The sequence below is a fragment of the Halichoerus grypus genome, chromosome 7, assembly GCF_964656455.1.
Source record: "Halichoerus grypus chromosome 7, mHalGry1.hap1.1, whole genome shotgun sequence".
NCBI classification, from domain to species: Eukaryota; Metazoa; Chordata; class Mammalia; order Carnivora; family Phocidae; genus Halichoerus; species Halichoerus grypus.
This window is the reverse complement of record NC_135718.1, coordinates 121,522,302-121,547,450: the sequence shown is the minus strand read 5'-3', so window position 1 is coordinate 121,547,450 and position 25,149 is coordinate 121,522,302. Positions and strand designations below refer to the sequence as shown.

The following is a 25,149-nucleotide window of genomic DNA, read 5'->3' as shown; positions in this document are numbered from 1 at the left end:
TAAATATGGGAACCATCAGTATGCTCCATATTTCATCTAATCGAAGGCACTATTGATTATAAGATGTAGCCTTAAGCAAAACAAAACAAAACAAAATAAAACACCCTACAACTGGAATTAAAAAAAACAAACAAAAACTAGTTACCTTTAAAAAAAGTCCTACCAATTAAGCTATGATATCATAACTTAGTAATAGTCCTGTCTGAGGCATGAATTGGTCACACCTATAAGTTTCTTGAATGATTTTTTTCAAAGCATTTGATGACTTCTTCTGTCTGCACTTGCATTAATAAAAACGTGATGGGGGGCGCCTGGGTGGCTCCAGATGGTTGGGCGTCTGCCTTCGGCTCAGGTCATGATCCCAGGATCCTGGGATTGAGCCCCACATCGGGCTCTCGGCTCAGCAGGGAGCCTGCTTCTCCCTCTCCCACTCCCCCTGCTAGTGCTTTCTCTATCTGTGTCTCAAATGAATAAATAAAATCTTCATAAAATAAAATAAAATAAAATAAATAAAATAAATAAAATAAAAAAAATAAAATAAAATAAAATAAAATAAACGTGATGGGGCGCCCGGGTGATGCAGTCACTTAGGTGTCTGACTCTTGGTTTCAGCTCAGGTCATGATCTCAGGGTCCTGAGATTGGCCCCACATCAGGCTCTGTGTTCAGTGCGGAGTCTGCTTGAGACTCTCTCTCCCCTCCTCCTCCTCTCTCTCTCAAATAAATAAATAATTTTTAAAAATGTGATAGGTAAACCCTTTGTATGTATCTCAGGAACAAAATATAAAAGAGCTCCTCTTGAAGGTATCTTACTCTCTAAAGATTCATAAAGCGGTTGGTTGTTGTTTTGAAGAAAACAAATGAAGTTTTGTCATTTCATATTCTTTCACATTGCTCTATTTCCATGCTTTTCTGTATGTATAATAATAGTTTTCTTTCAATGACAAATCACTGTACTAATCTTCAGATTCATTTTAAACAGCATTAAAACCCAACATGTGTAGTGCCATTGATCCATACCTTTCCACTGGATTGAGGTAGTGTTAACAACAATGACCACATTCTCACAGTGCGGACAGTGAGACTAAATCAGGACCACTCCGGTTGATGACAACTATTTGAGGAGGCATCCCATTCCAGAGATGTGAAAGGTGAAACCACTCGTGTCTTAGATTTGAGGAAATGTGGCAAGCATTTCCGCCATGGGGAGAATTGGGGTCACACAGTAAAAATGTCAAAAGAGTAGAGGTGAGGTCTGAGGTCGGAGTCCTGCGATACCCCAGCAGAGAGGACTGAGATCAAGCTGCCAGTGAGGTAGGAGGGAAGCAAGTGGAGTCTGGTTTCTGACAAGTCAAGGGAGAGACGAAAATGCAGATGAGGACTGAGGTTTGACCACTGGCATTAGAAACATCCGAATCTTTGGTGACCTTAACAAGTACCATTTCTTAGGGATGGTGGGGAGAATCACCTGAGTGAAATGGGATTAAGAGAGAATGGGAAATAAGACAGTAAAAACAACTCCTCCGAGGCTGGTGTGTTGGTTTTTACTTGTTTGTTTGATTTTGTTTTGTTTTTATAAAGAGAAGCAGGAAAACAAGGGCAGTAGTTAGAAGGGAACAGGAGATTAAAAGATTTTTTTTTCTATTGAGAGATTTTATAGTATATTTATATGCTAGTAAGAGTAACAATGGAGAAAGAAAGCTTGATCATGCAGAGGAAAGAAGCAGCAATGCCCTTGCTTAGACATGAAGGAATAGAATCCAGTATCATTCGAGCCTCTGGAGGATGCCCACCTTGTATAATTATTTCTATGTCTAAATCTCCTCGGCTGGGAATTCCTTTATGCCTGGAATCATGCTCCATTTACCTTTTCATACCCAGTTCAGGCAGAATAGCAGTGTTCAGTGTTTGTTAGAGTGGGCTTGGGAGGCAGACTAGATTTGGACCCTGAATCAGATACTTGCCCACTGTGTTCTTGAGAAATTGTATCTGAAATTTTCTGTGCCTCAGTTTCTTCATACATAAAATGGAGATTATAGTCTTTCTTCTCTGTTCTGACAAAGTATGAATGCCTCTAAGGTGCTTAGAATAGTACCTGACATGTAACAAATGCACAGTAAATGTTAGCTACTGTTACCTAGTATAAAACTTAGCATAATGTATGGGTTCTGTGCGTGAAGAAATGATTGAATGAATAAATATGATTTTAAAACATCTCTATAATTTAATTATTTCCTAGTACAGCTCTCTTTTGGTGCCAGCTTTGAACTCTGTTCTCTCTGCAGCAAGGTTAGTTAACCCCTACCTGCAGACTCAGCTCCTGCTGGTCTCCTGAGATCAATTCGAACCTTCGGGAGGAAGGATTTCAAGGGGTTTGGGCTGGATGTTTAGTTCTGACCCTATGCCCCATTTATGCAAACTAAGGGGGCATCTGCTTATTTTTCTTATGTTCAGGACACCCTTTTTCCTAGAAATTCTTGCCTCTCTGATTGTTTTCATGTCTGTTTCTCTTTCCCCTTCCTGACTCCATATAATCTGGGCTTGCTTTTGCTGTGCTTCCAAGATTGTAAACTCAGCTTAGCTTCATGCATGACTTTGGAATGGGCATTAAGCTCCCAGGGCTCCCCTATAATTAATGTTCATAATTAGTGTAAATACGCTGCAGAGATTTGCAGCACAATATGCCACATGTGGACCTAATTGGGACCAAAGGACTAGTAGCCCCAATTCTGAAGCCTTTAGGATAAGGGAATTAGAGGCATCTAAAAGGTTCTAAGGGAGCTAATAAGGCACAGAGAATTAGGTAATTAATGGATCTAATGCTGTCCTGGAAAATGTTGTAAAAGGCTTCTCACCAGCCCTCCTCCTCTGAAGGCAAATTTCTTAATGTGAGATGATTCTTCATTCCTTTCCAGTTTGTGGGGGTTTCCCTCTGGGGGGACATCTAGGGAGAGTATAGCTTTGGTTTGCATTTCCTTATGCCTGTGGTCTTGGAAGACAATTAAAACTTTAGCAGCAAGGTGCCATGGAGTGGAATATCGAAGCAATTACCTGGATAGTCCAAGGAAGAAGGAAATCTTTATTTCTTGGCTTAGATTATGCTGCATGGCTTTATTTTTGTGAATCAGTCTGTAAGGTAACCATGCAGAGGGTAGAAGGCACATAACAGGAATTCATTAAATATTTGCTGGATAGTTGACTCCTTAAAGTATCAATTAATATTAATAATTTTTTTAAAGATTTTATTTATTTATTTGAAAGAGAGAGAGAGCTAGAGAGAGCATGAGAGGGGAGAGGGTCAAAGGAAGAAGCAGACTCCCCAGTGAGCAGGGAGCCCGATGCAGGACTCAATCCTGGGACTCGGGGATCATGACCTAAGCCGAAGGCAGCGGCTTAACAAACTGAGCCGCCCAGGCGCCCTAATATTAATAGTTTTTAATAATTCTAGTTTGCACCTAAATTTCATCTCTTGGCTTGGTGAGTTTATGAACAGAGATAGGAAAGCCAAGTTCCATTCCCCAAATGGGTCTTAGCTTACCCAGAACTTGGCTTTTACTAGATGGTTTCTTGTAAAACTTTGTGGTTTTGTTGTTGCTGTTGTTGTTTGTTTGTTTGTTTTAATGACTTAGTAGACAATGTTGCACCTTTACTCTTTTCTTAATCTGAGCAGTTTAAACCTGATACCACAATGGCCTTTGATTTGGTGTGGGCCGTGGGGGTGGGCAGGGAATCAGGCCACTAGTTCGCTTCTCTGTAGATGAATTAGTGAGTTGATTGATTGCTGTTCTCGTTTATCTAACTGCTTCGTGAAGGACTGCTTCCAAACCCTTTCTGCTTGGGAGCAGGACATTGGCTTTCATGTTCTAGACCTTCTGTATTTCTTGACATTGGTGACTCTGAAGTATATTTATTATCACAAGTCCCTATGTCTTAACTCAATAACTTCAACAACCTGGAAGCTTGAGATTTCCAAACCAAGAATAAGACATAGGAAAGAAAAAGAATGAAGGTGATGGACACAGAAGTGTCTGGATTTTGAGATTTTTTTTAAAAAAATTTTTTTATTTTTCATGGGAAAAAGTGACAAAGCTTCAGAAATCAGAAGCTTGAGCTTATTTACTTTGTGGTTTTGCATTGTTCCCTTAGCTACACTGTGCCTTGTTTTGCCCATCTGGAAAAAGAATGATTATATAACTCACAGGATATTAGTGAGAATCATGTGAAATGCATGTGAAAGATTTTAAAAATTACTAAACCACTTACAAATATGAGGCCAGAAATATCTGTGATTTGAGGAAATCTTGATTTTCACACTGTGGAGATATCCCAGTGCCAGAGACTTAGAAAATTAATTCCATCGAAGAACTTGGCATGGCAACATCCATGCCCTAACTTACGGAGAAACCAAAAAGAAAGAAGGTAGCATCCAGTGTGAGAATGAATTCTGGACCAGGTGACCTCCTGGGACCTTGTTCTGGATTAGCCAGAAGTGTAGCTAGCAACAAAATCATACAACAAGCCTTTTACAAAAGCAACAAACTATATTACATAACAGATAAAGGATCATCTCCTCTCCCGTTTTTCCCTAATACCACCCGCCAGAGCACTGCCTGGGCTAACAGAGCCTAGGCCTGCAAACGCCCCTCACGCCACGGCACAGTTATAGACTGCTAGATTCAAGATGGCTCTTGGTCGAGGACCATTCGCTGTACATCCAGCCTAAATCTCCAGCCCCCTCCCCCCCCCCCCCCGATGTTTGCAAGGTTCCCTGCAGTACTAGAAAGAGCTGATGGGCTTGAAAAGAATTCACTGTAAGATATAAGCTCTGCTTCCTACAAGCTGTGAGGCCTTAAACAAATCACTTCACCTTTCTGAATCCTAAATTTCTCTAAACTTTTCTCTACATGTGGAAAATAAAACCTTCCTTATGGGTTTGCTGTGAGATACTTAGATCATTGTGAGGGATTTAATAAACGTGGGCTTCCTTCACAGTTCTCTCCCCTGTTTGTAGGCTGAGGAGAGCCAGGTGAGTCAGCCCTTGGCACAGCTATTCTGTCTTCCCATTTCCCTCCCTTTCCCCTCTGGATGACAGAAATAGACACCCAAAGCCAATGCTCCCCAGTTATCCCACCACCTCAGCCCTTGTGATTTTGTTCTCACTGATCACGAGGCAGAACAATCACAGGACCCAATACTGTCTGAGAGCTCAGTATCAGTACAAAGATACTCTGTCCCAAGCCCAACAAGCCTTAAAAGAAAGAGAGAGAGTGAGGGAGAATGAGAGAGAATGCACAAAGAGGCCTACTTTGAATTTGTTTAGAAGGAATTCAAGCAAAGAGAAGCTGTGAAGGAAATCCTAATTACAGAGAACCTAAGAGCAGTGGGAGAGGCAGACAGAGAAAAATTGAGCTCATTATCTGTTGTAGTTGATCAAGTGTGTAGTAGATAGCCACCAAACTGCCACTGGGTGTTAGGTACAAAGATGGAAGGTGCTCGGTCTCATCCCTCTCCGTCCAGTAGTGTGTTCCATGTAAGGAACCTCTGTCCAAGATGGTAACTCCCCGATGCTGGGGCTCTGGAGCACTTGAGAGGTGGCTGGTGTGGCCGAAGAACAATGCCTAATTTCATTTTATTTATGGTAATTTAAACGTAAATAGCCAGATGAAGCTAGCGGTTGCAGTATGGATAATCTGTTGTTGTTACTATGAATAGGAATCTGCTGTTATTAAAGATGTGGATCCCTGAGTGCTGGGAGAGGTAACGGAAGATGGTTTTAATCTGCGTGCTCTCGCTTCTGGCACTAGCGGAGTCCCCAAAGCACTTGCCTTTACCTAACTGGAGTGTGGAGGGGGTGGGGGGAGTGTGGAGACGTATTTGATGTTTCCAAATCCAGCCAAATGGATAATACACCCAACAGACCTCCATTTGTAAGTGCCTCTCAAGGGCACTGGCTAGGTTTCCTTCAGACGCGGTGGATCCGCCTCAGTCTTAAGGACGACCGCCTAGAGGGTGTCTGCCTGTTGTCACTTGAGAAGCAGGCATAGGGAGAATTCCTGCTGAAGTGGTGGTGAAAACAATCCATAAGCCTGCTGCTGATCCATCACCGTCTGCGTCCTTTGTAAGAGGATTCTTTGTACAGAGACAATCCTTCAAAGTCTTTTTTTTTTTATGGTCTTCGAGGCCCATCAACAGCCATTTATCTCTGAGCCTATCATTTCCAGAGCCCAAGAAAAAAAGAGTTCAGAATTAAAGTAAGATTTTGAAGACAACCAAGAGAATGAATTGAGTACATACTTTATGCTTGCAGTGTTGTTAGTTACAGCGTGGCACATCCTACACCAAGGTTATATAGCCTAAAGGACGAGACACCTACATTGAGGCAAATAAAATAAACACAGAGAGCACATAAGGCAGCTTTTGTAAATGCCATCCAGTGGTGCCTTCTTCAGTTCTGTGCCTAGATTTTTCCCCTTGGTTTCTGTCCTCGCAGGTTCTGACCATCTACCATTAAGTAAGGCAGAGACTTTGAGAACCTCTTCTCCACCCCTAGGTTGGGTCTATAACGAGTCTTATTCCCCTGGATCCTACATCGAGGATGCTTGGCATCTGCTTGGAAACAGCCCTCGATGCTGGGGTTCCCCCAACTCCAGCGGCATTGGCTTCTTCTGCACAAATTCCAGTACTCTAGTTTTCTCTAAGAATCCCAAATTATTTGGCCAACCATCACACATCTCCCTCAGTTCTTGTCCGTCTTCTCCCCTGGTAGAGTGAACTTTTTTTTTTGTCTTTTTTTTTTCCTGCCAGCTGAAAGCTGGGATTTTTCTCCAAACCACAGCCACCAGGTTTCCCCACGTCCGTTGTTGCAGCAGCTAAAATAAAGCCCCTCCCCCACTCCTCCCACACTACTGCCCCGCCCCCCCCACTCGTGCAGACAATTGGCTCCTTACCCACGGAGGGCTTCTTCCACCTCCCCCAGCTCTTGTCACCCCAATCTTAACCTTCCCTGCAGCAAATGACTAACCCTAACACTATTTCCGGGATTCTGGGAGCCCATTTCAGGTTGGGCTAAAGCTTGACATTTGGTGGTTTGATACATTTTGCAGTTGGCTACAGAAAGTCCCAGTGCCTGAGCCCAGGGACTGCCCAAAGCTGAATACTTCAGCACTTAGTCTGTGACATTGAATCGCTAAAGGTCACCAGCAGAGACAAAATGAATCATCCCTTGTGCCTTTAAGACATACTTTCCAGCTCATTATGATAAGATGTCTGTTAAATTTTTTGTCCCCCTCCATAGAGATTAAGCCTCATGTGTGTTATCTGCACTAATGAACCACTTGCTCTTGTATCTTTTTTTCTAGATGGTTTGTCACCGGGGCTGTCCTGTCTTATAAAGCCCCAGTGACAGTGAGCTGTTGACAGAGTATTAGAAAGAGCTCAGATCTTTAAAGCCAGGGATGTGACAGAGAATTTTTTGCAGTTTCCCAATCTCCACAGTCTCTGTGCTCTAACACGATTCCATTAAATCATAAAGATTAGAGTTTGTCAAGCCCTTAGCATCTTTCCTCTGATTTGCAAAAACGAGTGGGGGATTTGTTATTAATTCTTGTTGTTGCAGCTACAGAGCAGGGCACCATTAACCATAGCTAAGCCATTAACCTGATTGGTATTAATCAGAAGTGTCCCGTGAGTCATATTGGTTGGAGAGGCCTGGATGTTTTTCAGTAAAGGGGCTTTGTGGAATCAAATGAGAATTGATTGATGATCCCAGAGTACATGTATCCAGCTAAAGAACCAGCCACATTCTGGGCATCTCACTTCAATGAAGGTGTTGTCCTCTCTGCATGCAAAAAAGGCAAGGTGGTTTAACCGACCCATCACAAAGACAGTCTGTGCTCTGAGTTATTCCTCTACTGTGGGACGGGATAGATGGAGAGAGCCTGAGAGAGAGAGAGAGAGAAATTAACTGGCCCACAGAAGGTAAATAAGTGATAACTTTGGCATTTTGTGCACTTGAAAGGGGTCCTTTTGGGGGACTTTGACCCAGAGATGTTACTAAGCCCTCACCTTTGCAAAGTTACTTCCAATGGCTCCCCAGACTGCATGGCTCACGTGTTGGAGCAAGGGGTCTAGGAGCATAGTCTCCAGCCAAGGCACAGAAAGGAAGTCAAGGAGTCCACTAGAGGATTAAGTCCAAGTCCATGAACTCCATGCTCTAGTTCACTGAGCTAACCAGACACAGATGCTCTGAACAGCTGAATGAACGGTCTATAGAAAAAGCCAAAACAAAAAAGAATTCCTTACAGTTTTCAAATTCTATTATTTCCCAGGCAATCTTCTTAAACATCTTTGCTGAATGGTGGTCCTGAAAAACTACTGTCATGTTTAGGCCATCAAAAGAACTTAGATATTTGGTGGGTGCCTGGGTGGCTCAGTTGGTCAAGCTTCTGCCTTCAGCTCAGGTCATGATCTCAGGGTCTTAGGATTGAACCCCACATCCGGCTCCCTTCTCTGCCCCTCCCCCACCACCACCCATGCTCTCTCTCTCTCTCTCTCTCTTTCTCTCTCACTTTCTGTCTCTCAAATAAATGAATAAAATCTTAAAAAAAAAAAAAAGAACTTAGATATTTGGGCAACTACCCAGATTATTAAGTAGCATTTACATTGAATACCATAAGGGATAGTTTCAGTTGGGAAAAAAATGGAATTATGTTAGGCAAGAGTTCCCTAGTAACTTAATCCCAACTAATTTGTTGCTCTCCACACTGCCCAAATATAGACGGTAAAAAATCCAGAGGGAACCAAAGCAAAATACGGTTCTAAGACCTCCTCTGGCTGTGACTTCCTACAGTCAATTCTCCCTCAGTGAACTGTACAAGACAGAGTTTAGGGTTTTTTTCTGGTTGGATACATCCTGTTTTAAAGAAAGGACTTGAGGAAACTTATGGAAATACATCATATCATATATGGAAATATATACACCAATAGTACAGTGTGAAAATGTAAATACGTGTGGAATTTCAGTAGAGTAACAAACAAGCATAAGAAAATAAAATCAAATCAGGAATAGAATTAGGTTGCGTAATAGAAACCAGGAAGTCCTGCAGAGTTGCCAAAGGTGTTTTAAAAATTTGGTTGTTCAATTGAATTAAGAATCACAATTTTCATAAAAGACAAATATTCATTCCCCAGAAACTGCATAGGGGTTCCTGATACAAAGACTTCAAATAAAAAGTGTGCCAAGGTTTCTACTAAAGGGAATGAGCATCTTATGGTAGAGCAGATAAGGTCTTTACCCGTGACATCCCTAGGAGGATGTAATAATGAACGCTTTGTGGCTATTGCTTTTAGTGTTGATGATACAGGTCATATAACACTGATTGTTCATTCCACTTAGTGACATGTAACATGTACTACTTGGATTGTAGATTAAGGTTTCTTGTGCTGAGGTCTTGACCTTTTATCTAAATTCTGTCTCTCTTTAGAGCAAAGGTTAAATGATCTCTCTTTACATTACCTGAAACATATAGCACAGACCACTGAACACAAGAGGTTTCTTAAAAATGTTAGATTAATCAAGTTATCGACCAACGAACAAAGATATGAGACATCTATCATATTGTCTGTTCAATACCTCCTTCTTTTTTATTCAACACCTTCTAATTCAATGCCACAGTCTCTTATTCACATGATTTCAATGGGTGGGGGCAGCCATGTTCAAGCATTGAGACCCCAAACCCTTAACCTAATACAGTGATTTGGGGGAGGGCACTAATCTCAGCTGCACATACCAAAATCTTTACCTTTGGGAATTCAGAACTGAGACTAAGCTAGTCTAATTAGTCTGAGTTAACTCTTCAATAATGAGTCATAATATTGGACACTCTTGATATTACTGAGGAGATTTTATGTTCTGAAGATATGTAAACCGGTCAATTCTGTGGGAACTAGAGAGAAGAAAGACTCACAAATGTAGGAAAAATGAAAAAATGAGAGGCAGAGAGAGAAAACCTTGGCCATTTATACTCGATGCTTCATTCTCTGAATAAAATCCCTTGGTTCCTTTAGATATATGTGTATCCATATGATAAATATCATGTTTTTGTTTTCAGCTCATTTAATGGGTGTCTGCTATTCTCAGCCAGAAGTGTTAACTAATACAGCAAATCATAATATTCTAATTTGCCAATGATATTTGTTCGCTCATTCAAATAAATATTTATTGAGCACATACTATGTGCCAGGCAATATTCTAAGAGTTTGAGGGGCATCATCAAACAAAACAAAGATTCCTGCCCTGTTGTATGGCAGACGACCCCTCCATATGCTTTTCCCAAAGAAATGGGTGATGTTTATTGAGAAGATAGTATCCAGGTGTATTAGTATAGTTGTTTTCAAACACTAGAACGCTAAACAAATGAAAAAGAGACTTGACCTAAAAGGATCATTGAGGGACAAACTACCAAAACTTCTTGAGTTTGATAGAAAGAACATTCAAAGTTGTCTAAAATAGTGCTTTTCTAACTTTAATATGCATAATAACCACTTGTAGAGCTTGTTAAAACACAGCCTGACCTACTCCCTGAGATCCTCATTCAACAGATCTGACTGGGGAGGAGGGAGCAGGTGGAGGTGGTGAAGAATTTGCATCTCTAACAATATCCTAGGTGACGGCAGATGTTACAGACCCACTCACCAAGTATCAGTGCTCTACAGAATGCATGAACGTGGCTTCACAGGTAAATTCTTCCAAATGTTTAAAGAATTAATACCAGTCCTTCACAAGTGCTTCCAAAAAATAAAAGAAGAATGGATTTCCAAATGTCTATCAGTGATGACTGGCTACAGAAAGTGCAGTATTCCCATACTATGAAATATTATTCAACCTTGAAAAGGAATGAAGTAATGACACCTGCTACAACATGGAAGAACCTTGAAAACATGATACTAAGTGGAAGGAGTCAGTCACAAAAGGCCACATATTATAATTCCACTTATATGAAATGTCCAGAATAAGCAAATCTGTAGAGACAGAAAACAGATTAGTCAGAGTAGGGGAAGAGTGAGGGATGGGAAGATACAGCTAATGGGTTTCTTTTGGAGGGACGAAAATGTCCTGAAATTAGATAGTCCACATGGTTGGGTAACTCTTTACAATACTAAAACCCACTGAAATCATATACTTCTGAAGAGTATGTGAGTCATATCTCAATAAAGTTATTATTAAAATCTAAAAAATGGATTGCATGAGCCACCTTGGGATTGACAGTGGACTGGCATGTCCAGCAAACTAGCAGTTACTGCAGTGGCCTAAACCTAATGGGAGAATCCTTGGGATGGATGTTGAAGAAAGAAAATATAATCTAGAATCTTACCTTCTAAAATCCCTTTAATTCTGAATAAATAGATCACTAAAAAAGATTGTGCTGTTAAGATTATACTTCTGTTACAGTATTACAGACAACTAACATATATCATGTGTCTATCTCATGATTTCTTTGGATGATAAAAAATAACATTTTCCTACTCTTCCTTATAAGCAATTCACGACCTCCCTAATATGTACAAGATAAAAACAGAAATAATGCTCTTATGTGGATCCTGGTGAATTAGACTTCTAATATAGCACATTAACGTCCATGCCTCACATATACGTAGAAAGGAATCATAGGAACATAGCACGTTGGCACTTTGATGGGCTAAGAAGGAAATCCTGTATCACAGAGAAGTACCCATGCGAAGAAAATAGCACAGTCACTGGTTAAAATTACAGGCTCTGGAGTCAGACTCCCTGCATATGAAACCTGGCTCTGCCACTTACTTGCTGTGTGATCTTTTCAATTTTGTTATCCTATTAGCTCCTCAATTGTCTCATCTGCAAAATGGAATTAACAATTACACCTACCTACAATTTAGGCTTGTGATGATGATTCAATGACTTATTATTTGTAAAGCACGGGGAGGAGATGCCTCACACAGAGTACGCACCAGATGAGGGTTTGTAGTAAATCCCTGGGAGTCCAATTTGTATAATTTTTCCATAACAAGGTCTATTTGGGAAGTCAATGCTCTCACAAATTGGGTGACCCTTCGACATTGTCCCCCTTTCTTGGATGATTTCTATTTCGTTAATCCTGGTAGAAAAACTCTTAATTAGGCTAGTCTCTATTTAAGACTTAACAGAAAAGTGGAACTCCAAAATTGATCTTGATACATAGGAAAATAATCATTGGTGCACTGATTTCCATATAAAATATACTTAACACTGTATTCTATCTCTTAAAGAGCCATTAAGGAATATGAAGGATTTGTCTTTTCTCTGATATAACTTCAAAAATTTTTCTCACCATAAAAATATGGCTTAAGGTTTATGTGTACTAAACTCTAATTCATTTAATCTTCAAATAGGCACTATAATCTCCATTTTACAGAGGAGAAAGCCTAGGTTCAGGGGATTGAAGTGACTCCTCTGAGGCTACACAGCTAGCAAAGGGATAGAGACAGGATTTAAATCCAGGGCAGTAGGACTTTAATATGAATGCTCTTTGCATTCTCCTACATTCCTACTGCACCTATAGTGACCTATCATACAGACATTTCTGCCTTTTTAATTTTTATTTGTATTTTTTTCATTGCTGCCTTTTAATTGTATTTATTTTTTTATATTTTCATGTCATACAAATTCTTGGTGCTGAGTTCCCTAAAATGTAAAATAGTTCATTGATTTGCCTCCTCCAAGCTACAGAAAGAAAAAAAACAGAACAAAACAAAAACATGATAGAGAGGCCTCAAAGTCCTGCCCTAAACTTGCTACCCTCCTGTGCCAGGCAGAGAGAGAAGAGATACAGTGATTCCCAGGGTTGTCTTCTGAAGCTTTTGCAAACCAACTGGCAAGAGTCCCTGCCTCAAAGTTCACTTCTCTTGACTGCTTTTGGGAACCAGCTGGATCCTTGTCAAGCCTGAGTGATTGACCCCAGGTCATTCATTTGCCTCTTTTCAAGGATGCCAGGGCCCTCTTGCCTTATCCAGAGACATTAAAGAAGGCTGCTTGACTTTGGACATCAAATTGATTTCATGCCAAGATCTCAGTCAACCACGGGTGACAACCATTGACGTGTCAAAGCCTTACAAGAAAAATAAACATGTCTGATGCAAAGAGTCCTTTGTTTTTGATGCCAGGTTGAATTATGCACCTTCTCTCAGATCTGACACTGCTGTGACTGTTTGCTGGGAGGCAGAATGGAGACATGCAGGGTCTCAAATTGGAATGTCAGGGAAGGGCAAAGGACAGCTGATTCAAAGGTCGCTGCAAATTTAGGGCTGGAGGAGAACCCTCGTTCTCTCTGTATCCCTCCTCTTCCTTTGCCAATTCAACCCTATAGAACCCAACTCATCATTTTCTGGCTCCTGGTTCTGAATACTGAAGTCACTTACTTGTCTGTTCTCCCCAGAGAGCAAGGCTGCTATTTAGAAAGGGTTTAAAACCACCGCAATATTCCTCTTTTCAGCCGTGTCTGCTCAAGGTGACATATGTCTTAGAACAAGCATTCCTAGTAGGCATCCCAGTTGTTTGGGCTTGGCTAAAGTTGGGGGCGGCCCCGCAGTAGAGGCTTGGTGGCTATTTCTTCTCCTTCCTAGCCTGAGGGATGCATAATCACTCCTCTGATGTTTCCTAGCTTCCTGGTTTCCTTGAAATCTTTTCATCCAGCTGTGTTTGCTCTTTTTTTTTTTTTTTTTTTGTATTCTGTCTGAAGAAGACTGAGAATTTGCATAATTAAGAATGACCTGAGCAATCTCTGCTAATGCCTCCACTAAAACCTCTGACTATCCCTGTTAACTAATTACATCTATCATTGTGTCAGACAGGTAAAAGACTCCTTCAGTCTGTTGAGACAACATTATTCACCTGGGATTATCAAAGGTTTCAATTCTGGCCATTAGCTGAAATTGCTTGGGTCATTCATTATGGCAAATTCTGCATCCTTTCCAGACAGAGCAAAGTAAATGCAGAATCAGGAATAGATTAAATACCCATGCATCAGGAGCCTAATTCAGAATCTCAGCCCCTTCTTTTCCTTAGAGCTGAACGATGAAAAAATGAACAAAAAAACTTTGTTGTCCTCTCCTTAAAGCACCAAATATGAGAGTTTTTGCTTCAAAAAGTTGGAAAGGATCATCATTTCCCCAACTTTCTCAGCCTATTAAGTAAATGATTTAACAAAGTAATAAAGGAAAAAATCCTTACACTTGAAATTAAATCCCAGAGTGGGCTGACATCCCAACTCCCCATTCTCAGGTTCTCAGCTTCCCTCATCAACTATGCATTGCAGATAGGATCTTGAATCACTATGGGAACAGGGACAGGTGGGGCACAGGTGGTCTTCCAGTTAAAATTACTCCTCTTGAACTGAAAACAACAAGGGGAGACAGATTAAAGGGTCAACCTAGACATGAACAAGGAGTGGGAGAAATATCTGTGGAGGACTTGAAATGGAAGTACAGTTGTTGTTGGGTTGAGTAGTTGCAGCAAAACCAGGCAGTGTAGGGGCACCTGGGTGGCTCAGTTGGTTAAGCGTCTGCCTTCAGCTCAGGTCATGATCTCAAGGTCCTGGGATGGAGTCCCACATCAGGCTCTGTGCTCAGTGGGAGTCTGCTTATCTCTCTCCCTCCCCCCCACTCTCTCAAATAAATACATGAAATTTTTTTAAAAATCAGGGACTGTATTCATTTCTTTCTATGTGTGCCTTTCATTTACTGGGCACATGATTTCATCTGTCCTGTCCTCACACAGAATTCAGCATTTTTGTCAGCAGTTAATGAAAATATTTTGATAATGATTTAGAGTCCATTATGTATAAAAACTATTATGAGCTTGGTAAAAGATGTCAAGTAATACACCAAAATAGAAGTAGTTTATGTTCATGTTGGAAAAACAAGTCATAGAACAATATAGATAACTAGCAATGAAAGTTACCTAACAGTATTGTTTATTAATTGTGTGAGAGTATGACTTCTTGAAAGAAAACTCTACATGCAATCATAATGTCCAATTTATATTTTTTAGACACATTTTCATGTAATGCACATGGGTACCACACTCATTAAATGTGTGCTTGCCTTGCAGAAAGAGTGAGCTGAGAGATCATAAACCAGATCATTAGAGAACCCAAAACATTTGTTAGTGGAAACATCTCTATAAGTGACTAAAATCTATTTTTTCTTCAGTTTTTGGAAATCTGAGATGAGGTCTATTTTTTTCCTGTTGTTCAAAGAAGTTTCTAGTCAAAAGGGGAAAAGAAGATGGAAATTTGAGGTGAATAGTGTGCTTCCTTGTAGTCATTCATTAACAAATATGTATTTGTTATGAATTCCCATTCATAATAGAAATTTGAATTCTGATTACGTATCAAGTGGTAAACAACATCCTAGGGATGTATCAGTGAACAAAACAAACAACAGTCTCTACTTTTATGGAACTTATTTTTCATTGTGGTGAGACAGATATCAAACATTAAACATAATAAATATATGTTAAATACGATATATTAAATATATGTATATAAATATTAGAGGCTTCATTGAGATGATAACATTTGGTCAAAGGCTTGAATGAATGTGAGGACACAGACCACATGGATATCTGGAGGATGTTTTTGGCAGAGGCAACAACCGGGAGCAAAAGTCCTGAGGTATGAGTGAGTCTGATCTATTCAAGAATTGGCAAGTAGACTTTACAGTCAAAGATTGTGGGGGGAGGGGGAGCAGCTCCTGGGTGACTCAGTCAGCGAGGTAGCTGGCTCTTGGTTTGGGCTCAGGTCATGATCTTGGGGTGGTGGAATTGAGCCCTGTGTTAGGCTCCATGCTCAGTGGGGAATTGGCTTGAGGATTCTTTCTCTCTTTCCCTCTGCCTCTGGCCCTTCCCCTGCTTGCGTGCTCTCTCTCTCTCTCTCCAATAAATAAATAAATATTTAAAAAAGAAAAGAAGAAGGAGGAGAAGAATTGTAGTAAGACACAAAGTCAAGAGATAACTAGGGGAGTCAGACCATCTAAGTCCTTTTAAGCCATTGTAAGAATTTCAGCTTTTACTCTGAGCAAAATGAGAAGACATTGGTAAGTTTTGAGCAGAGGAGTAAAATGCATTAATTTTCACTGTTAAAGATGTACTCTGGCGCTCTTGCATGGGGGATAGAGGGAGGTAATAAGAAGAACAAGGAGATAACTATGGAGGGTGTGCTGTATTGCAGGTGAGGTATGACTCTGATTTGAATCAAGGTGGCAATATAACAAAGGGGAAAAATAGTTGGATCATGAAGTTGGATCACCTTTCTGAAGATGGTGTCAGCAAGATTTGCTTACAGGTTGAATAAAGAATAAGAAAGGGGCACCTGGGTGGCTCCGTCAGTTAAGCATTTGACTCTTGATTTTGGTCATGATCTCAGGGTCCTGAGATGGAGCTCCATGTCTAGCCTTGCCTTGGGCTCCTTGCTCAGTGGGGAGTCTGCTTTTCTCCCTCTTCCTCTCCCTCTGTCCCTCCACTTGCTCGCATGTACTGTGCTCTCTCTCTCTAAAATAAAGACAATGAGAGTCTATGGGCTACAGGAAACAAACTGGGGGTCTCAGGGGGGAGGGGGGATGGGTTAGCCCAGTGATGGGTACTAAGGAGGGCACGTATTGCATGGAGCACTGGGTGTTATACACAAACAATGAATCATGGAACACTACATCAAAAACTAATGATGTACTGTATGGTCACTAACATTAAAATAAAATAAAATAAAAATAAAATAAAATAAAATAAAATAAAAATTGTAAAATAAAATAAAAATTAAAAAGATTCTCTCTCTCCCTCTCCCTTCCCCCGCCCCACAAAAAAAAGAATAGGAGAAGAAGAGAGAAACCAATGATGACTCTAAAAGTTTTGTCTTGAGCAACATGAAGCATGGAGAGGTCATTAACTGAGGCAGGAAAAGCCCTCAGTAGAACTGATTTGGGGGGTAAATCAGAAGCTTGGCTTGGGAACTGTCCGTGTGGCGATGTTATTTAAAGCCACCATATTAGATGAGATCACCAAAGGAAGTGAGGGTCCACAGAGAAGAGAAGAGCCCAAAGATTGAGGCTTTGGGCATTGCAAATTTAGGAGGTGATAGAAGAGAAAAGAACTCAGGGAAAGGAGACTAAGAATTGCAAGAAGTGTAGTGTTACAATAGCCCAGTCAAGAACGTATTTGAAGCAGAAAAGAATGGGCATCTGTATAAAAGCTGTGCAGGTAAGATAAGGCCTGAGACATCGCCAGGAGTTTAGAAGCTGCAGGCAACCGGTGCGTGATGAGAGCAGTTCTGGTGAGGTGCTGGGGTCAAAACCCAGGATAACCTAGAGCTGATGCAATAGAGTATGGGTGTTGTGGAATTAGAGATAGAAAGAACAGAAACTATTTTTTTTAAAGATTTATTTCTTTATTTGAGAGAGAGAGAGAGAAAGAGTGTGAGCCCATGGGGGGAGGGGCAGAAGGAGAGGGAGAGAGAGTCTCAAGCAGATTCAGCCCCTGCTGAATGCTGGGCTTGACTGGGGCTGGATCACAGGACCCCAAAGATCATGATTTGAGCCGAAACCAAGAGTTGGCCACTTAACCAACTGCATCATCCAGGTGCCCCCAGAAACCTTTTATTATAAAAGAAAAGATGGATAAAGAAACTCCACAAAAATAAATGTATGGCTTAATGAGTTGTTCTAAGGTGAACACCCTTTTAACCACAACCCACAGCAAGAAATACAACTTTGCCAGCCCCGCCCCCCAGAAGATTTTCCATGTGTCACAACCCTATTTCAGTCCCAATCCAACACCCATCATCCTGATTTTTGTAGTAATCACCTCCTTATGTTTCCTTATGGTTTTATCAGTCTGTGGGATAATTAAATAAATAAATATAAATATATCTGCCCCTGGTTCTCAGCAGAGAGCTCCTCAAGCCCCTGTAAATTCCTAATGATAAGAGCACTAGGAGCACCTTTGTTCTAATGAGGCAACTATGGCAGGGCCCCTGGATGGCTTCTGGATGGCAGTCTGGTTACCAGAGAGACCAAGCCACCGTTAGAAGCTTGGGATTTTTAGTACCCACCCCCTACTTCCAGAGAGGCTGGAAATGGACTTAATAATTGGTTATGCATACATGAGGCAGCCTCTATAAACATCCCAATAGATGGACAGTCATGGGTACCTTACAACCCTTATTGAAAACAAAATTCCTTCAGCCTAAATTCTCTCTGTGTTTCTCACAGATTGAGTCTTCATTGCATACCACCTCTCATCTGTCCTCTGCTTGCACACTAGAGCTCACCCCAGGTGTGAAGTCATTCTATTTAATGTGCAATCCTTGGGACTGCCTGTGGAGGCTTTGAACTGTGACACATTAGCTGCACTGGAACAACATTGCCCAGAATTCCCTAGTGTTAGTCCTAGAAAATCATGAGATTTAGGTGGAAATGGGGGAGTAATCATTTTTACTCTCTGAAGGTCAATGCCTGACATCAGACTCCGCGGCAACTCTCGAATGTTGTCCCTGACCAGCTGGCTCACCTTCCTGAGGTCAGGCAGCTCCTGGACCTACAACTTCTCCAGAAGCAGCCAGATCTCCCTCTTCTGTTTCTTCAAGTCTTGAGCCAAGTGTGTGCACATCTCCATGGTTAAAGGCACAGGCGTCTCCTCTTGGTCAGCCATGACTTCAAGGCTGGAGGTAGCAAGAAACAGAGAGGGATGTCAGTCTGTCCCTGCTTTCCACATCCAGCTTTCTTTTTTTTTTTTTTTAATATTTTATTTATTTATTTGATAGAGAGAGACACAGCGAGAGAGGGAACACGAGCAGGGGGAGTGGGAGAGGGAGAAGCAGGCTCCCTGCTGAGCAGGGAGCCCAATGCGGGGCTCGATCCCAGGACCCTGGGATCATGACCTGAGTTGAAGGCAGATGCTTAACGACTGAGCCACCCAGGCTCCCCCACATCCAGCTTTCCATCCTGACTCCTAGTCTAGCTGATCTACAGCAACTTCAGGCCCAACAGCAGACTCTTCTGCCAGCTCCTATGAGCACATAAAATCTCAACCCTACAATAGCCCCCTTTTTCTCTATCACTCAGCACTTCTGCTTTTCTGATGAAACTCTGACTGATACACTGGCCGTTGCCTAGTCTTCTAATTCTGCTCTCTTTGCAGTACACCAGCTCTGCTGGCCTCCAATAAGATTATCCCAGTCCAAATGTTGAGGGCTCCTTACTGCAGCCAGCAAAATGTGAGAGACAGCTGGTCTCCCCAGTACTCTCGTTCTGTGACAGCAAGGGGCCAAGGCCTTTGTCCCTATGGATGTTTCTTTCCTCGGGTGAATCAAACTTGCAATTCCTAATATCAGAACAATGTGGTTGCCATGCTGGAGCCCGAGATGAAATGCTTTTTATAAGAACTAATCAGATTGTACATTAATGAGAGAAATATGAAGCTAATCAACACCACAGAAGGTCTCTAGGCTCAGGCCTATTAAACTTCATAAAAAATTAATGACTGAAAGAGCAGACTCTTTTGTAAGGGGTCTCTTGTGGTTGGATAAGGGCCTGGAGTCCCATTCACCTCTCATTATATTGAATTAGCCTCACTTTCCAACCCAAAATATAATCCATCAAGTGGCATTTTCCACTGGGTGTTAGACGGCTAGTGTTTGAAAACACTTGTAAAGTATTTATTACTTTTTCTCCTTCCTTTTCTTCCCTTCATCCCCCTCCTCCTTCCCTGCTCAGCCAACCCCTTCTCACCTCGCTCACTATGGCTTTTCCCATTTTAATTAAAGAGATTTGTACTCCTAAAGCCTTCTGGGAAATGTCTTCAATGATTGTGGTTTGTAGATGCTTCTGGAGTGCTTGCCAGGAAACCCCTAGCCTTTTGCTCAAAGCATGTTCAGCATCTGCTTGCAGAAGCCACAAAGTGTGAGGAGAGGATTTAGACCAACTGGGTTGAAAAATAATCCTCGCACTCCCCTTCTTGAACTCAGGTGTACTTTGTGTGTGTGTGTGAATGGTGGCTATAATTATTGAATACATTCAGCATAGAAGACATTTATCTACAAGGCTGGTGGCCTCAACTCCAATTAAATCCAAATGCCCACCTCCCTCTCCTGCTCCCTTTGCCCCAAACTATAATTCACCTTAGTCTGGTTGTTGTTAAAGGTTAGAGAATCAACTCCATTATTCACCCAGCAGGATACGACAGTCAGTGCTTGGCTCTGGGAGTGAGCAAGCAGGTAATTATACATAGTGGGGTGAGGGTCTTCTATGTGGGCTCTAACCACAAAACTGAGCATTAAAGTCATTCCTTTAAATACTGAAATCTTTTCCACCTATAAAAATGGCGCTGCCATTGGGAAGCATCTGACCTTCAGGGGTTCTTAGGTGGACAGAGGACAGAGGTCTAGGGAAAGGACCAGAGTGAAAACCCTGGGGAGAAGTGTGTTTGCCAGGGACAATGGAATGAGTAGAAGGGAAATTAAGTGGAAAATGGAAGCGAGTCAAAGAAAATCTCGTCTCCCACTTTGGCTGGAAAGCCGACTCTGGTGCCACAGGTTCCAAAAGACCTCCATGTATCCACTTGTCTCCTAACTCACCAACCTCCAGGCCATGTCAATGCACCAGGGCTGCCCAGCACTCCCTATAAAGCTTTTTCATCTTGTTTCTTCTGCAGATTCTAAACTTGAGCACAGCCCTGGGGATTTTTGTAATACAAGCTATTAACAGGTCCCTATAGCATGTGCCAAAAGAGGTGTGAAAATGAGGGTCAGGCTACACCGTGTCAGGATGTGTGTTTCCCTGGTTGTGGTGTCAGCTCATATTGCTATTTCTCTGTTGACATGTGCAAGGGGTCAGAAACAAGGGTAGTTCAACACATGGGTTCGTGTCATGATTCAGGAAATACTGGCTTACACTAAAGTTCAGAATGTCTCTCCAAAGGGCTCTGGAAATCAACTGAATACACCAAAATGTGGAATAGACAGGCTGGTATGACAGTTCCCAACACTGTGCTTAACTGTTTTATTTGTCATGTAAACTGTTCCATAATCAAAGTTCATCCATGAAGTATAAAAATGCCCTATTAACCCAATGGTCAGCCTTCTAGCAACCAGAATCAGCCAGAATATAGCTGTTAACCCACATATAACAGAAACTACACAGAAAAGTGTCCACAAGACCATACACTATACTTTATGGAAGAGAGTTGGGCTACCTTCAGAGGACTGACTTAAAGATCATGTAACAAGCTTCTACAATCTGATTTCCTCCAAAAATATTTAATTCCTTTCAAGCTACAGCCTACAACAGATGGAAAGTAGTTAGGCATGGAAAGTAGGAGGCTCCTCGAGGTATTGGAAAGAGGAATGAGTATATTTTCAAGGGGTTTCAGAGGGCCTTCAGTGGGTTGCAGTGTAGCATTTCAGCATAAAGTCTTGCATAGCTCCAAAAGTTAGGAAATGTCTTGAAGAGGAACCTGGCCAAGTATCTTAGGCCCCTCAAATCTCCAATTTAGCCACCCGCATCTCTACACACACCTAAATATCTGCTGGTTTTTCTGTCTCCCAGCAGTGGCCTTATGCCTAGAACAGTATCAGTTACTCGCCATGCCCAGATTCAACACATACCCCCAAGGAAAAGGCAGATGTGGAGCCTCAGCTCACTTTTCTATAGTTTTCACCTCTTGAAACTTAGCCACTCTGGTCTGAATGGCTCCGATATCTCCATGATGCCATTACACAGATGATGTTTGTCTTTTGCCTGGCTGGGTTTTTGGTTTTGTTTTTGTTTTCTCAGCTATAGCATCAATCTACTGCAAACTACTGCATCCTACCCAAAGCAGCAATTTTCTTGACCATCCAGTTCAAAGTTGCTGACACCAGCATAATTTTCTATGAACTACTGTCTTCATAGAACTTACGAATGGCTTAAATGACCTTGCCTGATGTTTTTACTGGTTTTCTCAGTTTTAGCTTTCTTCCCACTGTAATGTAGCTCTTTCTATATTTTTAAAAAATTAATCTTATCCTTTGTTGTTCTTAACTGCTGAATATTCAGATAGAAAGATCACCGAGCACATAATAGATTCTCAATAAATAGCTATTGAATGAATAAATGTTGAGAGAAAGAGACACGGAGGCTCTCAAATCAAGAGCTCTGCTTTTTTATTAGTTTGGATTCTCCCTCTTCCTAAAATAAAGTTCTGCACCCAAAGAGGTATAAAATACATTTCAAATAATTTGTGCTGAAGGAATTATAAACAAGGATAGCTGTATCAAACAAGAACAAATTCTTCTTCATTGAATACCCTCCTTATTCAATAATTTGCCTTAGAGTCAAATAGCCTGGTTCTGTATCTTCTTTTTCAGATTTCCCTTATGTTGTTATTTTTGTCATCTGTGATCTCATTGCCACTAAGGAAAAAACATGATCAAAAAGGCAGCCTTATCTGTGCCCAGCTCTGACTAGTTCTAGCTTACTTCTATTTGCATCCAAAAAGTTCAAAATCAGATTTTGTTTTGCTTTGGTTTTGTTTACTTTTAAATAAAAGTTGTATAAATTTACAGTGCACAACACTATTATAATCAAGTCAATTAACATATCTTCTCCTTACATATTCGCTGTACTTTAGATCTCTAGGCTTATTCATCCTACATAACTGCAGGAAATTTAATGATTTGGGAATTCTTCTATCCATCTAACTTCTCATTTCTGTGTTACCTGTGCTCACAGAATTTTCTGCTAGCCCTTTTTGGCTTCATCCGTCATAAGTAATACCCCCAACTGATCATCAATAATATTATAAAGAGAAACCCGAATCACCAGTATGATGGATGAAACAATCTCTGAAAACTGAAGTCAATATTAGTCAGCCTTCTGTCATTTTTCTGGTGACCAAAGAAGCTGCAAGGGCTGGAGAATGGTTTGCAAGACTTATAGAACCCCAATGGCCATGATTTTCTTCATTTAAGGATCAATAATTGACTTGCAATGAATTCTTATCTTAATTTCACATGGCATTCAAATTCAAGAATTATCATTTACTGTTTTGAAAATAAGAGAGTTTGTTGCAGACTGCTGGCCACACGTTTTCTGGCTGTAACACAAAGACAATAAAACAACTCAAGACACGATATTGCAGTGTTTCTGCTGAGAAGTGCTTAATCTTTGCATCATCTACTCTGGCTTCTCCAAGAACAATCTCTTGGAGGAAATCCCATAGACCTAAGTCTGGCTCATTTAATATTCCAGTGAGCCAGGAGTCTGTGGAGTGACTGCAATATTTCACTTGTAACTCTTCTTAAAAACTTAATTTTATTAGTCGCTGAACAGTGGAGGCCAATAAACACTCTTTGCCTCCAACTAGGCCCATATTATTGAAGAGGGGAACAATTTTTTTGTGTGAATCTCCATAATCACCAAGAGGAGCCATCCCCAGGGTCCAATACATCAAGACAAGGAACAGGGAATAGTTGAGGAGATAACAGTTGGAGATGCAAACTGATGGTCTCACTCCAGTCTCTGAATGAGACTCTGCTTTCAAAAAAATGTCTTTTTCTCTTCCTCACCATTCAGGCCTTAGATTAGAAGCCCTTGGGAAACAATTCCATTGCACTGCCAAGAAGCTTCCATGAACAGAGGTGCTGGGATGAGTTTTGGCATAAGGAATATGGGTGACATATCTTCCTGTGGTTAGGTCCTTTCTAGAAGGAAAAATGTTGGGCTTTGCTGACCAAATGTCAGGATTTTTTTAAAACCACTATATATTTCACTGGCATATGACTCACATTTCAGGAAAGTTGGAATCTTACCAACGAGATTGAAAAGGCCATTGATTATCCACCACATTTCTCTTTACATAATACCAATGCCTTGAGGAAAAGAACAATGATCAATCTTTAGGTATGAATACCAGTGGCCTAAAATAGGAGGTTGCATCCAAAGGCAGAAATATTTAATTTCTGATGTTCTTAGGATTATAGGAGATCACTGTGAATCCACAATCTGCAAACGTGCCAATATTGGGAGTTGGTAGTGACAGTGAGTGGAGGACATCACATTTGGGTGACGAGCAGGAGAGTCAGCCGGGCTTGATCATTAGCTATAGGGACTCCATCCTGCTCACTAGTCTGGAGCATGATATGCATTGGTGGGTGAGCAAAATTAAAAATTGCTATATGAAATGGAACTTGGAGATTATTTGTGACCATTCAAAACTAAGATTTAAAAATACAGAATAGCAAAAGTCTCTGGGTTGAATATACTAAGGAAAACTAAGATGTTAACTGGCATTATATAAAAAAGGAAGGGATTAAAATAAGCTTGGGAAATTCTATATTAGATAAGTTCAAAGCCTTCTTTAAGACATTTTGTGCGTTTAAATTACTAAAATATCTTATAAACTTTCAATTCACACAGAAAATGACTGAAAACAGGTATATGTATTATTGATAACATATATATTAATATATGTGTGTGTATATAATATACAGAGACTATATGAGTGTGTAAATATATGTATGTGTGTGTGTGTGTGTGTATATATATATATATATATATATATATATATAGCCAAGCAAATCTTAGTGAATTATGAATATGGAATTTGTTATAAAAGAGTAATGTAGCATTTCACAAAGTTTGGAATCCTAGAGAAGAATCACATGTTAGACAGTGTAGAAAGCATTTTTGAAATTTTCCAATTTTTTCTCTTTACATATTAAAAAAATAAAAAAATCCCTAAAGTTAAATGATTTCACCCAGGATTTTCAGCTACTTGGTAGCACAGCTGAGACTCAGGTTTTCCTGTATCTTATTGATTTTTAAATTGTATTCAAAATTTAATTTAGTATTTAGTAAGCAGCTAATATGTACCTAATAAGATATAGGAGAAGTCTGTGTCATCTTCATTACGTTTACAAGGTTTACGATCTCATTTTTAAGAGAGGCTGGCTTCCAGAAACAAGAAGGCTCACAGATTTGAAGCAACTTGACTATATATCTTCAGGGTCAAAGAATTTGGCCCCAAAGCCCATGCATTTCATTATTCTATTCTACACTGAGGTACAAGTGGTTATTTGGTCAGGATTCTGCCTTATGTATCTGTGTATTT

The 25,149-nt window shown here is 40.7% G+C and overlaps 1 long non-coding RNA gene across 2 annotated transcripts in view; it reads right to left on the bottom strand.

Annotated features, from left to right (window-relative positions):
* LOC144382603 (uncharacterized) overlaps positions 1-25,149 on the bottom strand; it is a 167,796-nt gene that overhangs the window by 65,734 nt on the left and 76,913 nt on the right. For both annotated transcript variants that reach the window (XR_013449890.1, XR_013449889.1), the window contains exon 2: positions 18,571-18,721. This is a non-coding gene — a long non-coding RNA (uncharacterized LOC144382603). The remainder of the gene's footprint in view (positions 1-18,570; positions 18,722-25,149) is intronic.